Raw genomic sequence first — 17,068 nt, forward strand, 5'->3', positions numbered from 1 at the left:
TTTCTGACCACACTACCTTTGCCATTTTCTGCAGCAAATCTGTCAATGGGGCGGCTAAAGTAGTGAAGTTCTTGTCAAACATGCGGCAGAACCCACACATCCCCAAGAATTGCATTATTTCCCATTCAGCCCTGGTAATGGGGAAATCCACCAGCGATTGCGCTGTCACTGCCTTGAGTAACACCACCCTTGACACATAATATGCCCCGAGCTTTAACAAACTCGCCTTTTGTGAGGTTTAACACTAAATTAGTAACAGTAACATTTAGAATGAGGCTTCTAATTGATTTAGATGGTCTCTCCACGTGTCACTATATGCTACACAATTGGACAGGCCAGCTACTCCCTGCTTCATCAGTCTTTGGAAGGTGGTTGGGACATTTCTTAACCCAAATGGCATAACTCAGGATTGCAAAAAACCATCCGGTGTGACGAAAACGAGATCTCTTTAGCTGGGCTGGTGATGGAAACTTGCCAAAATCCTTTTAACGCGTCTATCCCTGTGATGTAAATGGAGTTTCTTACTCCATCAATACAGTCTTCCAGGCGAGAGATCGGGTATGAGTCAGCTCTGGTCACTGCATTAACTTTTCTGTAATCAACGCAGAGCCTGGTTGAGCCATTGGGATTGGGCACAAGTACAACCGGAGAACTCAGGCTGCTGTGGCCGGGCTCCATCAAAATGTGCCCCAACACGGACTTAATTTCATCCTGAACCTGGGTCAGATCCTCAGGACCTAAGCAATCGGGATTTGCTTTCTGGGAGGGGTCTCTCCGACATCTACATCATGTAAGGCTAGGGTAGTGCATCCTGGATCGTCCTTACAGATCCCTTTAAACAATACAAACAGCTTTGTTAAGCCTCCTCTCTGTTCTGCATCTAAATAAGACAGTACAGCAGTACAGTGCCTAGCTTTCCCATGTTTTTCAGTGTTGGCCGGAAGGTAGTGGGTTCAATTTTGGAATCGTCCAGGCTTCCTTCTCCCTCTAACGCTTCCTCACTGTTCCTTTTCACCTCCCCTTTCCTCACTACCTGGCATATCAGTGCCTGTTTGTCACCTTACCAGCTGTAATACCACCCTAAAATGATGACGTAGCACATCCTTTGCTTTTTCCTATGGTCTGGGGTGTTAATTAAATAATTGACTCCACCAATCCTCGTTACTACACTGTATGAGCAACTGAACCCAGCTTTCAGTTTCACCCTGTATATTGGCAGTATAACACTATCACTTAGTCCCCTGGTTTATATGGTCAAGCCTTGACTTGTTTGTCTGCCTGCCTATTAATAATTTCCTATGAGATTTGAAGGTGCTCTTGAGACACGACACAGGCTCTCTTGAGCCGTTCACAGAACACGGGCGCATAGGGGAGAATTTTTCCCATGGCGGGCGGGCTGGGCGGGGGTGGGCGTGGAGCCAATGGCCACCCGCGATCGGCTGCTCACTGCCATTTTATGCGGGCGGGCCAATTAAGGCCCGTCCAGGGTAGCGCATGGCCATTAGCGCTGAGCGCTACCTGTGCGGGCAGGGAGAGGAGGGAGAGTTGGGGCCTGCGCTCTTTCAAGCATACGCACGGAAGAGTGCAGCAATCTCCCTGAGGCACAGCGCTGCCTCGGGGAGATCGAATAGATTATAAAACATTTAAATAAATGAAGTAAAAATTTATTTAAACATGTCCCCTCGTGTGACAGTGTTTATTTTATAAAAGCTTCAGGAAACCTCATCCTGCCCATGGATGAGGTTTCTTGAAAAACGCCAAGTTAGCTCCTCAAACCACTACTTTAGCTGAGACAGTTCTCAGGGGAACGGCCTCTGGAGATCGGGCAGCCACATCCATGATGGTGAGATTTGTTTTCGGCAGGGGTCCCACACCTTCCATCAACACTCTGCTGAACAGTTCCCCAAAAGCTGGTATGGGGATTAGTGAAGCGGTTTTTATTGCAGGTTGGGGCTTCCCTGCAACCTGGCACATGTGACCAGCTTTTATGAATTCCATCACATCCTTGTGGAGGTGCGGCTAATAAAAATGCTGCCTTATACAGACTTGGTTCTTTCGGATAAGGACATGTCCAGCCATTGAAATTTCATGGAATATCCTCAATGTTTCTCTACAGTATCTCAGGGACACTAATGACTGGGGGGACCACTGTCCACTCATCATTCACAGGTCTATGAGGAGGTCTCCAATTCCTCAACAGGAGAACATTCTTTAAATAGTAGCCATTCTGAACTCCCTCTGCTTCAGGTTCGGTCTGGAATGTCTGTGCCATTGGGAAGAATCTTCGGCACGGCGGGTGGAGGTGGGGCCCACTCGCTGAGGCATAAAATGACATGCGGTGATGTCGGGCGCGCGTCCCAACATCACCCCGGGTCATTTAGATTTTCAGTTCGGCGACCGTGCAGCCAATTCAGCTGCGCACCGTTGAACTGTCAAAGGTCCATTAAGGCCATTTAAAAAGCCAATAAAGCAATTAGCTGAACTGCCCATCCAATCTTAAGGTTGGCGGGCAGGCAAAGAGCCCAGACGGCCTTTGCATTTTTCATGGAACCTCATCCACAGGCGGGAGGAGATCTCATGAATGTTTTTAAAGTGTTTGAAAAGTTTTTAATAAAATTAATGGACATGTCCCAGCTCATGTGACAGTTTCACATGAAGGGGCATGTCCTTAAATTTTTTTTTTACCTTTATTCAATGTTTTATAAGTGAAAGTAATCTCCCTCTGTGCCTCAGGAAGATTCCTGTGCTCTTGCACGCACTTGCGCGAAAGAGCGCACTCCCCAACTCAGGCAACCCACCCCCGCCCATACAGAGAGCGCTCAGCGCTTCTGGGCGCGCGTCACACTAGGCAGGCCTTAAATGGCCCGCCCACGTAAAATGGCGGCACCCAGCCATGTGTCAGCCCCCACACAGCACCCCCTCCCCAATGGGGAGCAAATTCTCTCCAATGTTTTTTACATGGTTGTCGGTTTGCTGGGCCTTGTCCAAGGAAGACTGCTTATGTTTCCTCTGTCTCATCTAAATTTCTGAAGAAAGCTTTGGACTGCCGGACTGCAGAGTCATCCTTCTGTGGTGCTGATTCAGCCTCCTCTGACAGAGCTTGTTTGGCAATGGACTGAGTTACCACATGATCAGGGAAAATGCCAGAAACCTTCTCCTGTAACTGCTCTGCCTCCCTAACCTCGTTTGGCCTCTCTAAGACCACTGGCGCAGCTACCACTTAGCCCCCACCAGGTCATTATATAGGAGAAGTTCAATCCCATCCACATGTTAACTAGGGACAATCCCTACAGTAACCAGTCCTCAAATAAGGCTGTGATTCAGGTGCACTCAATACAAATGTACGGGCATGTGTCTCCCTCCAATAACTTCTACTAGCGCATTTGTATTCAGCATGCTCTCAGGTGGGAAGGTCATACCTTTTCCCAGCAAGGGGGATTGTGTGGCCCTGTATCCCTAAGCAGGACTATGGGCTAACTTGCCTCATTGGAGGGGTATGGCATCATTTTCCCTTTGAAAACAAAATCCTGGTAACTTTTAGTAATTCGGTCAAATTCTACCACACACACACAGCCAGGGATTTACTGCCACATTTAGGGCCAGACTTGTCTGCTGTGCTTTCCACCAGGGCTGCTTTGCTTGCACCAGTCTAGTTTACTCTGACAAAACATACAATTGTTCCCTTTAATTTCCAGTAGACAGCTCAGAGGTGGCCTGCTTTGTTACAATGGAACCGCACAGGCTTTCGGACATCACTGCTATTCTCAGCACTTTCATTCTCAGTCTGAGGAGGACCCGTTTTTCACTTTCTCACCTGTGGCTGCTTATTCTACTATCACTCTCCCACTTTCTAACCTTTTTGGGTTTTTGGAGGTGACTAGGGAAAGGTTTATCTTGAGAAAAGTGTTTGTAAACTCAAGCTTTTAATTGTCAGCCATAATTGCAGCCTGTCTGACTTTGGAACTGTTCTACTCTTCAGCATGGGTCTTTCTGGAAAGAGGGAGTGAGTTTTTCCTCAAGGAGAATCACATCTCTGAGCTTTTTGGACATTTGATCTATCTGGAGCACCAGTATCAATTGGTGGAAAGCAAGTTGCTTTAGCCTTTCAAACTCAATGCAAGTTTGCTTGTTCTCTACCAACAAGTTTGGAAATTTTCCTGTTACATCTCCGGCACCAGCTCATACACACTCAGGGTGCTATTTTTGCTCATCTCATAGTTTGATGAGCTCTCATCGAACAATAGGGAATAAACCTCATGGGTTAATCTGCTTTGCAACATTAGGGTGAGAACCTCTGCTGGTCACTCCAACATCATTGCAAATTTTCCAAATGAGGCAAAATGCTTTCACATCCCCCTCGTTAAACCATGGTACCAAGCATGAGTACTTTAAGGGCTCAAAGCTCGGTCCTCATCTACAGTCATTTATTTTAATAGTGGCATCTCCACTGAATATAGCCAACCTTCCCTGTTCAGTTCCATCGCCTTAGCTGCTGGTCTGTTTGTGCCTTTAACTCCTTTTCAAACTTTTCCCCTGGAAGGCTCTTTCTCTCTCCCTTTCCTGGAATTCTCTTTCCTCCTTTCTTTCCTGTCTCTCTTTTCTTTTTCCTGGAATTCTCATCCCTCTTTTTCCTTTCTCTCCTGTCTTTTTCTTTCCTCTTTTTGCTTGAAATTCTAGCTCTGGTTTCCGCTGCTCCACATGTATCTTTGCTAATGTTAGCCTGTCCATTTCAGATTCCATTCCTCCTGTTCTTCAGGTTCAATTGAAATGTAGGTGGCCAAAAGTTTGAGGATTCCGGGTTTCCTAGCTTTTGGGCGGACACTCACTTCTACATGTCTAGCTACACTCCCTAACCCTTCAATGGATAAGGCTTTAAAAGTGTCCCAAGTAACTTCATTCTATCCTATGAAGGTACCATTCCTGAATGTGGATATGTTAGTATTGTCGTACTGTACATCACAAGAAAACCCCTATGGAAGGTTTAAAATACTTCTAGGGATCAATTTGATTTCCTACTTCCTACTTCCAATTCTGAATTGTCCATGAATCCAATCACAGGCGCAGCCCCCAAATTTCTGTTAAGGTCGGCGGGGGTAGTATTAGAATGGCTCCTCTCTCTTTCCACCACATGGTTGACCGCAGCAGGAGTTTTTACAGAATATATTTGCCAATTCAGTGCCTGTTTAACTATTTAAGTGCTGTGGCTGTAAAAGTCACACGCAGGCAGGTTTACTTGTAAGTATTAAAAGAAAAGGAAATAGTATTTCTCCAACTCTCACTCACATATACATTCAAAATTTACACACACACACATGGATGCACACATGTGCATACAAATACACATGCACTCAAGTGTGCAACATACACACAGTCACACATCAGTTACAAAGTCGGGGTGGGGGTGGGGTGGTGGTAGGCTAAATTGCTTATAAGTCCAAAAAAGTCAATTGTATACAGATCTTGTGGATTGATGGTTTGGATGATTTCAGACTGGACTCGATGGTCTCACAAACTGGCCAGTTATCCGAACATGCTCATACCAAGCTAGTTTAAAGCCCATTGTTTGAAAATGATTAGATTATATGGCAGCTGGAGTACCTTTCTCAGTCAGGATCCATTGTCCAACTTGATTGGTTTAATGCCTCAGTCCACACCTAGCTGGATACATTGGTTATGTTTGGATGTATTGTGAATTGTTCAGGAGATGCGTCATTCATCTAAGTTAATTGCCTCTTATGTGTTACTTCTAGACAGCCCGGATCCTTGCTCATAGCTTTGTAATTTGTAGGGTACAGCTATGTGAATGTTCAGCCATCTTAGGAGCTGCCATTTTAAGTCACTTTTAAAATGCTGTTGTTCAGCCTTTTGAAACTTATATGCTCAATAAATATAGTTATTTTCAATATGAAACATGATTTTATAACAATATCAAAGGTAATTAAATGGAAAAACAGGCTTACCTGTTCCCAGTAGAAGCTTTGCTATCTTGCAGCTGGTGTGTTGTGGGCGTCAACTCTCTTTTACACACTGAGTTTATCATTTGTGGTAAATAATTCCATACATCATTAGATTTATCACTGCGAATGGATCAGCCACAATATAAAAATAACAGTTCTTATCTTATCTTCATAATACTATTTTCATCTTCTCCTGCATAACAGCTTTTCTCCTCTGCAATGTCATCTAGATTGTCGAACTTTATTGTAACCCCAAACTTGCTCTTGTACTATAAACCGAGGCTAGGAAGTTGGTGGGGAGGGTCGAGAGCCCCATGAGATCAGGAAGAGCAGGAAAGCTCGATGCCTCAGGTCCAGGTAGGTATGGATCTTCCTGTTGGTTAGCGTCATGTTGGGCTGTGTGAGTTCAGCACATGGTAAATGAACTGCTGGGCAATTTGAAAATCAAAAATTGATCCCACAAGACAAGCAGAACTCTAACTTAAATAAATTATTTCTGCCTTTCAATGTTCCTGACAAGAGCTTCTGACATCAGCACAACCATTTTAACCAATAGGGTTCACTGTCAACCAGAAAGCTACAGATTGAGAGGAGACAGTGATGTCACTCGATTAGTAATCCAGAGGCCCAAGCTAATTCAGATCCACCACAGCAGCTGGTCAGATTGAAATCCAATCAGTAAATCAGCAATATAAAGATAGCTTCAGTAATTGAAACCATAAAGCTATCACAGATTGTTTAAAAAATCCATCTAGTTCACTAATGTCCTTTAGAGGAGGAAATCTGCCATCCTTACTTCACTCCAGACACACAGTGAAGTGGTTGACTCTTAAATGTCATCTATAAGGGCTGAGTCAAGGGCAATTAGGGATGGACAACAAATGCTGGCCTTGCCAGTGATGCCCGCATTTCATAAAGGAAAAAAACACACCTCCTTCCTCACTTTTGGGGTATAGTAAACCTTCTATTGCCTGAAAAACGCTTGCTGTGCAACTTAATTTTGAGGACAGAGTGTCCTGGAACTTACTATTATGAATCATCAGTATTCCAATCAAGATGTTCAGAACAATAAGTAAAGCTAAAGATAAGGTAAATTGTACATGCAAAGAAAATGTTGGATGAACAAAATGAAGGATGCTGAACAAGCTCCAGGGCTTCTATTTCCTAATCCTTCTCCTATTTCTTACATTGGGGAAATATCCAACAATTTACCAGTTAGGCTCAAATCATGTGATAACAAGGATTGTCAGCGCGGACCTGCTTATCACTGATCACACCTGACCCTATCTGTTTGGTAAAACTATCCAATTAATCACATTCCCCACTTTTCCCCAAACCTTTTAAACATTTTCCCTTCAGATATTTATCCAATTCTCTTTTGAATGTTTCCAATGAGCTGCACTGCCGCCCTTTCAGACAGTGCATTCCAGATCACAACAACTCACTGTACACAAAAATGTTTCCTCATGGACAAGCGGTCACCTTAACTTGCCGTCCTCTGGTTGCTGACCTTGTGCCTTTCAATTTTATCACTATCACGTTGCATCCTCTCCCCTTTAAGTTTCTGCCTGCCCAAAGTAAGGTCATCTTTGGATTAACATGTATTTTATTCATTTTCTGTTAAGAAAACATTGATTGGAAGCCATATGCTGGTCGCTTGCCAAGAATAGAAGTTGGGTGCCTCGCATGTCCAAATAAGGTTCTCAACACTGGCTGAAATTGAAATGGATCTGCTGCTATGCGGAGTTTGATCCTCCCAGTTGTCCTGTGGAGCCTACAGGAAGAAATGTTGCTCCTGGTACCAGGAAAATACTCTCAGTCCAACCCTGAACCTGCCAACTTCTCTCCTCCACCACCTGTAGGCAGGCCTGGCATCGGAGCCACACAGCGTTGGTTAGAGCTGCATTGAAATTCCTGATTGGGGTGAGTAGCTCTACCATTTAATGCAAACGAGAGTGAAACCCCCATTTCTATAGGACATGCCATCTATCACCATTTATTCCATTGGATTCCTTTTATTGAAATAACTGATTTTTTAGATTTCATGTTTTGACCCGAAGAATAATAGAGTGATCTGGGGTTCAGAGGCTAAAAGAACTTCGCAAATTTCTGAGGGAAATATAAATTTAATCCAATAAAGCTGATGTCGGATATTTTATTTTTGATAGCCTAATCCAAATCATTGAAACACTAAATGTATTTTGATTTGCAGACTTTGAGCCATCACCAAATACAACATCACCAACCACGATCATTCGGTGGCATTTTCCGCTCCCTGACCAATTCCCCAGGTGGGAGAGGGAAGTCAGAGGGACTTCCACTGCAGAGCATGGTGGGTAAGCACGCTGAATCACACAGCCACACGGTTTACTTTGAGCCTTGTGGCAGGGCAGGCAGGAAGTCGGCCGCCCCGCCATCATGTCTGGCGCCATCTTTAAAACGTACACGGACAGCCCTGCATTAACGGTGCCAGGGCACTTGCAGAAAGATGTGCAGCAGAAGGCAGCAAACTCTGGCCCCAAAATTCAGCATTGCCTCCCTGGAGACACTACTCCATTCCAAAGGATGGCAGCCGGAGGCCCTCACAATTGACCATGGCGGCCCGGATGCCAAGGTGGTCAATGCCCATGGGGTCCACAGGAGGATCACCCTGCAGTGCAGGAAATGGGTCAATGATGTAATCCACTTCACTAGATTAAATGAACATTCTACTCACTCCAAATTCACATTACCACTCATTTTGTGATTCTGTCATGGGGCGTGAATGTCACTGTCAAGGCCAGTATTTTTGTTGTCCATCCCTAAATTCCTAAAGAAGATGGTGGGGTGTTACGTTCGTGAACTGCTGCTGCCCATGTGATGTGCTGTTAGGGAGACAACAGCAGGATTTTGACCCAGCCACAGCAAAGCCACAGCCATGGGGTGTGCAGCGGACGACAACTTGCAGGTGCTGCTGTCCCCATGCGCCTGCTGCCATTGTCCATTTAGCTGGTAGCACCCATGGGATTGGCGATATCAAAGGGGCCTTGATGAGTTGCTGCAATGCATCTTGTGCATGGTACACACTGCTGTCATTCTGTGTTGGTGGTGGTGGGACTGAATGTTGGAGGCGGTGGAAGAGGTGCCAATCAAGTGGGGTGCTTCACCCTGGATGTTGATCAGCTTGTTACATCTTTCTGGAGCTGCACTCATCCAGGCAACTGGACAGCACTCAATCACACTCCTTGAACATGGTGGTCAGACTTCAGGGAGTCAGGAGGTTAGTTAGTAGCCACAGAATGAGCAGCCTACGACCTGGTCTTTCATCAAACTTGCTCACCATCCATCCATCTGTCTTTTTGCAGGAGAAGACAGCCCACACTGAGAGGAAGGGAGAGCAGACGGGTGGTGGGATGTAAGAGCCGCAACCCTCACTGCATTCGCGCAGCAAGCTACGGAGCTGGGAGGGGAGGATAGGAACCGTGCCTGTGCCGAGGGCGAGGTCGGCCTCACCCAACAATCTAGTGAGCAAGCATGCATTATTGTGGGACCTTCGAAAATTCAAGGTGATCGATACGTGCAATGTTTGAGCCAGTCCAGCCAGCCGCTCATTCTCTTTTTTCCATTTCAGCTTCAAGCAAGAAGAGGGGGATGCCAGTCTCCTCCAGTGAAGAAAGCACAAGCCCCCAGGTGTCCGCGAAGGAAGAAGAGTTCTCACCCAAAGAGCAATCACAGCGTTCACCTGCACCGTCCACCAGCCCAGAAACGCACACCTTGGTGGGTCATTGACCTAGTGTAGGGTCCAGGTCACACTCTGGTGGTCACTTCACAAACCCGGTCCACAGCAGGCAAAGGCAGGGACATGCATGATCTCTGCCAAGAGGAGGGCTGCTAGAGATCAGGCATCTGCTAAATCCAAGTCCGATGACGAGCCTCTGGAATCGGTCACAGAGAAAATGCAGGAGATTTTCTTTTTTGTTCATTCATTGGATGTGGGCTTTGCTGGCTGGACGAGCATTTATTGCCCATCCCTAGTTGCCCTTGAGAAGATGGTGGTGAGCTGCCTTCTTGAACTGCTGCAGCCCAAGTGTTGTAGGTACACCCGCAGTGCTGTTAGGGAGGGAGTTCCAGGATTTTGACCCAACGACAGTGAAGGAGCGGCGATATAATTTCAAGTCAGGATGGCGAAAGACTTGGAGGGGAACTTCCAGGTGGTGGTGTTCTCATCTATCTGCTGCCCTTGTCCTGCTAGATGCTAGTGGTCATGGTTTTGGAAGGTGCTGTCGAAGGAGTCTTGGTAAATTCCTGCAGCACATCTTGTGGATGCTACACACTGCTGCTACTGTGCCTCGGTGGTGGAGGGAGTGAATGTTTGTGGATGCGGTGCTGATCAAGTGAGCTGTTTTATCCTGGATGGTGTCAAGTTCCTTGGGTGTTGTTGGAGCTGCACTCATCCAGGCTTGTGCTCCTGATTTGTGCCTTGTAGATGGTGGTCAGGCTTTGGAGACTCAGGAGGTGAGTTACTCATTGCAGGATTCCTAGCTTCTGACCTGCTCTTGTAGCCACAGTATTTATATAGTTGTCTACTTCACTTTCTGATCAATGGTATCCCCCCCACGGATGTTGATAGTGAGGGATTCAGTGATGCTAATGCTATTGAACGTCAAGGGGCAATGATTAGACTCGCTCTTGTTGGAGATGGTCATTGCCTGACACTTGTGTAGTGCAAATGTTACTTGCCATTTGTCAGCCCAAGCCTGGACATTGTCCAGGTCTTGCTGCATTTGGACATGGACTGCTTCAGTATCTGAGGAGTTGCGAATGGTGCTAAACATTGTGCAATCAGTGAACACCCCCACTCCTGACCTTACGATGAAAGAAAGGTCATTGATGAAGCAGCTGAAGATATTTGGGCCCAGGATACTACCCTGAGGAACTCCTGCAGTGATGTCCTGGAACTGAGATGACTGACCTCCAACAACCATAACCATATTCCTTAGTGCCAGTATGACTCTAACCAGTGGAGAGCTTTCCCCCGATTCCCATTGACTCCAGTTTTTCTAGGGCTCCTTGATGCCACACTCGGTCAAATGCGGCTTTGATGTCAAGAGCAGTCACTCTCACCTCACCTCGGGAGTTCAGCTCTTTTGTCCATGCTTGAACCAAGGCTGTAATGAGGTCAGGAGCTGAGTGTCCCTGGCAGAACCCAAACTAGGCATCCTTGAGCAGGTTATTGCTGAGCAAGTGCCGCTTGATAGCACTGTTGATGACCCCTTCCATTAATTGTACTGATGATTGAGAGTAGACTGATGGGGGCAGTAATTGGCCGGGTTGGATTTATCCCATTTTTTTGTGTACAGGACATACCTGGGCAATTTCCCACGTAACCAGGTTGATGCCAGTGTTGTAGCTGTACTGAAAGAGCTTGGCTAGGGGTGCGGCTAGTTCTGGAGTACGTCTTCAGTACTATTGCCGGAATATTATCAGGGCCCATAGCCTTTGCAGTATCCAGTGCCTTCAGCCATTTCTTGATATCTCATAGAGTGAATTGAATTGGCTGAAGACTGGCATCTGTGATGCTGAGCGCCTCCGGAGGAGACCAAGATGGATCATCCACTTGGCACTTCTGGCTGAAGGTTGTAGCAAATGCTTCAGTCTTATCATTTGCACTGATGTGCTGGGCTCCTCCATCATTGAGGATGGGGATATTTGTGGAGCCTCCTCCTCCAGTGAGTTGTTTAATTGTCCACCACCATTCATGACTGGATGTGGCAGAACTGCAGATCTTAGATCTGATCCATTGGTTGTGGGATCACTTAGCTCTGTCTATCACTTGATGCTTATGCTGCTTGGGACGCAAGTAGCCCTGTTTTATAGCTTCCAGGTTGACACCTCATTTTTAGATATGTCTGGTGCAGCTCCTGGCATGCCCTCCTGTACTCTTCATTGAACCAGGGTTAATCCCCTGGCTTGATGGTAATGGTAGAATGGGGGGTATGCTGGGCCATGAGGTTACAGATTGTGTTTAAGTACAATTCTCCTGCTGCTGATAGTCCACTGCGTCTCATGGATGCCCAGTCATGAGTTGCTAGATCTGTTCAAATCTATCCCATTTAGCGTGGCGGTAGTGCCACACAACACAATGGAGGGTGTCCTCAATGTGAAGGCAAGACTTCGTCTCCACAACAACAGTGCTCTCCTACCGATACTGTCATGGACGGATGCATCTGTGGCAGGCAGGTTGGTGAGGATGAGGTCAAGTATGTTTTTCCATCTTGTTGATTCCCTCGCCATATGCCACAGGCCCAGTCTAGCAGCTATGTCCTTCAGGGCTCGGCCAGCTCGGTCAGTAGTGGTGCTACTGAGCCACATTTGGTGATGGACATTGAAGACCCCACCCAGAGCACATTCTGTACTCTTGCCACCCTCAGTGCTTCATCCAAGTGGTGTTCAACATGGAGGAGCACTTATTCATCAGCTGAGTGAGGGCAGTACGTGGTAATCAGCAGGAGCTTTCCTTGCCCATGTTTGGCTTGATGCCATGAGAATTCGTGGGGTCTGGAGTTGATGTTGAGGACTCCCAGGGCAACTCCCTCCTAGCTATATACCACTGTGCCTCCACCTCTGCTGGGTTAGTCCTATTGGTGGGACAGAACATACCCAGGAATGGTAATGATGGTGTCTGGAACATTATCTGTAAGATATGATTCCGTGAGGATGACTATGTCAGGCAGCGGCTTGACTAGTCAGTGAGACAGCTCTCTCAATTTTAGTACTAGCCCCTAGATGTTAGTAAGGAGGATTTTGCACGGTGGACAGGGTTGAGATTGCCATTGTCATTTCCTGTGCCTAGGTCAATGCTGGGTGGTCCATCCGGTTTCATTCCTTTTTGGAGACTTTGTAGCGGTTTGTTACAATTGAGTGGCTTGCTAGGCAATTTCAGAGGGCACTTAAGAGTCAACCACATTGCTGTGGGTCTGGAGTCACATGTAGGTCAGACCAGGTAAGGACAGCAGATTTCCTTCCCTAAAGGACATTAGTGAACCAGCTGGGTTTTTACAACAATTGACAATGGTTTCATGGTCATCATTAGACTTTTCATTCCAAATTTTTATTGAATTCAAATTCCACCATCTGCTGTGGCGGGGTCAGAGCATTACCCTGGGGGGGACCCAGAGCATTACCCTGGGTCTCTGGATTACTAGTCCAGCGACAATACCACTATGCCAGCACCTCCCAATGAGAAGCACGGGAAGACCAATCAGAGGTGCCAGAGACCATCAACAGATTGGCACAAGAGATGAAGGAGCCCGCCCACTTGCTCTCTGATGTCATGTCTGTGGCACGTGAATGCATCAAAGTCTCCACGGAGAGGATTGTGGATGCCATGGAGGTCCAGGTGCAGCAGAATGCACAGTTTGCTCCATAACTGCGCTCCGGCCTGCACTCTTCTGCTGTAGCCATGGCTGTGTTCTGGCAGTGCCTAGCTGAGAGGGGGATGCAGGGCATCTTGATCTCACTCCAAGTGCTCCTTCTCCTCAAGGAGTAAGGGAGGGCCCTCCAACACAGTTCGTCAGATGGACACCCCAGGGGCATCCATCCAGGACTTTGAAAGGGTGCTAGGGCATTCCCAGCCCCTCTGCCTGTGACCCAATCAGCCCTATATGCTCATGCCAAGAAGCATGCACCTGCCCCAGAGCAGGAGACCCAAAGCAGCTCTTGGGCCTCCAGATGACACCCGCCAAAGTCATCGCAGACAGGAGGGCATAATAGCCAGCAGACTGCCTCCACTTCTATTGTGGACAAAGACGATGCACCTAGATGTGGCGGTAGTGTTAGAAAGATTAAGTTCTGAATGCATGCAGTGGGTGTATGGGTATATAATCATTGTATCTCGTTTGGGCACTTGTAAATACATGTTAACTTGCACTGTTTGGAAGTTTCCTGGATTCACTCTTGATGAAGGACATCCATAAGGACCAAGGATGGGTGTCCTGCCCCTTAATGCGTGACTGCACATGAAGCCATCACTATTTGACAAGAGTGATGACAGCCATGTGTGAGAAGCCTCCCTCTCACAATATTCCTCTTGCCTCCACTTCCCTTGAGACTATTAGAGAAATCTTTGCCTTGACATAATAGAAAGACTAACCACAAGTCTTTGTTGGACATGACCATGAAGCCGCGAGGATGGAGGTTTTCAGCCGCCAGTTGGCAGCCATTCACCAGCATGCCCTTTATGGGCATCCACCTCCCTCTCTCCCTTCATCCTTCACTCTGACCACAGCCGAGGGCTAATGGATCAGAACGAGTGGCAACCCAACACCTTGCTGCGATCTCATTGAGTTGAAAACTCTCTGGGCCTGACGTGCTGCCTTGTGGACTTCACCAGCTGTTAGGATTTCAATCATAGCCATATTTCCCATTCTTATTAGGGTGTTCCTTTAATTGTCCAGTTGTGCTGATCTTGACTTCCACCCACCCAAGAGGATCCACCTCCCAGCTGATATTTTTGTATTTGCACATTGGAGATATTGCCTTGCTACTGAGCTGCCTTTGTGAGAAGATGGTTTGTATCACTTGTTGCACCTGCTCCAGGACCTTTAACACTCCCACTGTCAACCACCAACTTCATCCCATCAACATTGACCAAACCAACAACCAGCCCCCGCCATCCCCCTCTCCCAACGTCACCTTCAGCCTTCCCTCTGCAACCTGTGAACCTCTTCCCATCACCCTGGACCCTTTAAATATAACCCTGCACATGCCTTCAATCCCCATGGAGCCCACACCTGTCACCAATCCCATGTCCACTCTGACCCTATCCGGTCCCCTTAACCGTTCAACATTTGGCCTCCGCCAGATTTTCCATCCCAGCCCAGTAAGGATGGAGGGAGAGAGGGAGGTGGATGCCATAAGGGGCTGGTGAATGGCTGCCAACTGGCGGCTGAAAAACTCCATCCTCCCGGCTTCATGGTCATGCGCAACAAAGACTCGTGGTTAGCCTTTCTATTATGTAAAGGCAAAATTCCGCCCATAATTCTCACTAACACTTCGTCAAGCAGCAGTAGAACAAATCTTATTTCTATACTCCACAAATTTTGCCAAAGCAAGGCTGATGGGTCCTATGCTGTCCCAGTTGATTTTCATAAATATTACCAGTGTCATGGTGGACGAACCCACCATATGATTTGTGCTTAAAGTTTGATCTTTGATGAAAATTGTAGTTGTTGCAACCAGCCTAAATTAATGAAATAATAATAAATATATTTACTTGCAAGATGTGTCCTCAAAACATAAATAAGCAATTAAAGCATGCAAAATGAAAATGAATTTGCTCATGTGCTGGTTTGTCAATGTATTTAGCCGAAACCAGAGTGATAATGTAAGATGTCTTAAGTAACCACAGCTGCATTTTAATGTTATTAAATCGATTGTTGTGATAAATTACCTGTTTGTGAGCAAACTGGTTAAATGATTAATAAATAAGTTAGCAGGGAATCACACAAATGAAAATAGTTTGACTATTTCTCAATGGAAGCTGGTGCAATGGTGTCAGCAAAGTGGATAATGGGGATCCTGTAGATGTAGTATATCTGGACTTCCAGAAAGCCTTTGATAAAGTGCCGCACAAAAGATTAACACACAAGATAAGATCACACGGAGTTAGGGGTAATATATTAGCTTGGATAGAGGATTGGCTAACCAACAGAAAGCAGAGAGTCGGGATAAATGGGTCTTATTCTGGATGACAAGCTGTAACCAGTGGGGTGCCACAAGGTTCGGTCCTTGGGCCCCAACTATTTACAATCTATATTAATGACCTGGATTCAGGGATAGAAAGTACTATAGCTAAATTTGCCGATGACACCAAAATAGGAGGGAAAGTAAGTTGCAATGAAGAAATAAGAAATTAACAAATGGATATTGACAGGTTAGGTGAATGGGCCAAAATTTGGCAGATGGAGTTTACCGTTGATAAGTGTGAGGTTATCCATTTTGGTCGGAAGAATAAAAAGGTGACTTATTATTTAAATGGAAACTTCAGAATGCTTCAGTGCAGAAGGATCTGGGTGTCCTCGTGCATGAATCGCTGAAAGCTAGTATGCAGGTACAGCAGGTAATAAGGAAGGCAAATGGAATTTTGGCATTTATTGCTAAAGGAATAGAGCATAAAAATAGGGAAGTGTTGTTGCAACTGTACAAGGCATTGATGAGACCGCACCTGGAGTACTGTGCCCAGTTTTGGTCCCCTTACTTGAGGAAGGATGTAGTTGCACTGGAGGTGGTTCAGAGGAGGTTCACGAAATTGATTCCGGAGATGTGGGCCTTGTCTTATGAGGAGAGATTGAGCAGTTTAGAAGGATGAGAGGAAGTCTAATTGAGGTATATAAGATGCTAAAGGAGATAGACAAAGTAGACGTGGAGCGGATGTTTCCCCTTCTGGGGCATTCTAGAATGAGAGGCCATAGTTTTAGGCTAAGGGATGATAGATTTAAATTGGAGATGAGGAGGAATTACTTTTCTCAAAGGGTCGTGAATCTGTGGAATTCACTACCTCAGAGTGCAGTGGATGCCGGGACGCTGAATAAATTTGAGGAGATAGACAGATTTTTAATTAGTAATGGGTTGAAATGTTATGGGGCGAGGAAAGGAAATTGGAGTTGAGGCCGAAATGAGATCAGCCATGATCGTATTGAATTGGCGGGGCAGGCTCGAGGGGCTGAATTGCCTACTCCTGCCCCTAGTTCTTATGTTCTTATGTTCTTATGAGCATGATAATTATGTAATTTTAGAATCAGCCCCTAAACACAGTAAACAATGACACTGCTTGATTTATTAAAGCTGTCATCTGTCCCCTGGATTCCGTTGTTCTCTCTGTAAAAATTTGCTCTTTCAGCAAAGAAAATAAATTGAAAGGTAAGTTTAAAAAAACCCTTACATTGGACAATTTTGGCTATATTTTTGGATTTTTAATTCCCTCTATCTCATGTTTAGTTGCACTCACACAGAAACTTTCAGGTGCACAGGTCGATGATTGCATAAGCACAATAATCTGAAGGTTGGGCCTATATCTCACCCACACAAGACGAAGCGGCATCGAAACAATGGCCAAGGTTTCCTGGTCCCGC

The sequence above is a fragment of the Cetorhinus maximus genome, chromosome 8 (genome assembly GCF_964194155.1).
Source record: "Cetorhinus maximus chromosome 8, sCetMax3.hap1.1, whole genome shotgun sequence".
NCBI lineage: Eukaryota > Metazoa > Chordata > Chondrichthyes > Lamniformes > Cetorhinidae > Cetorhinus > Cetorhinus maximus.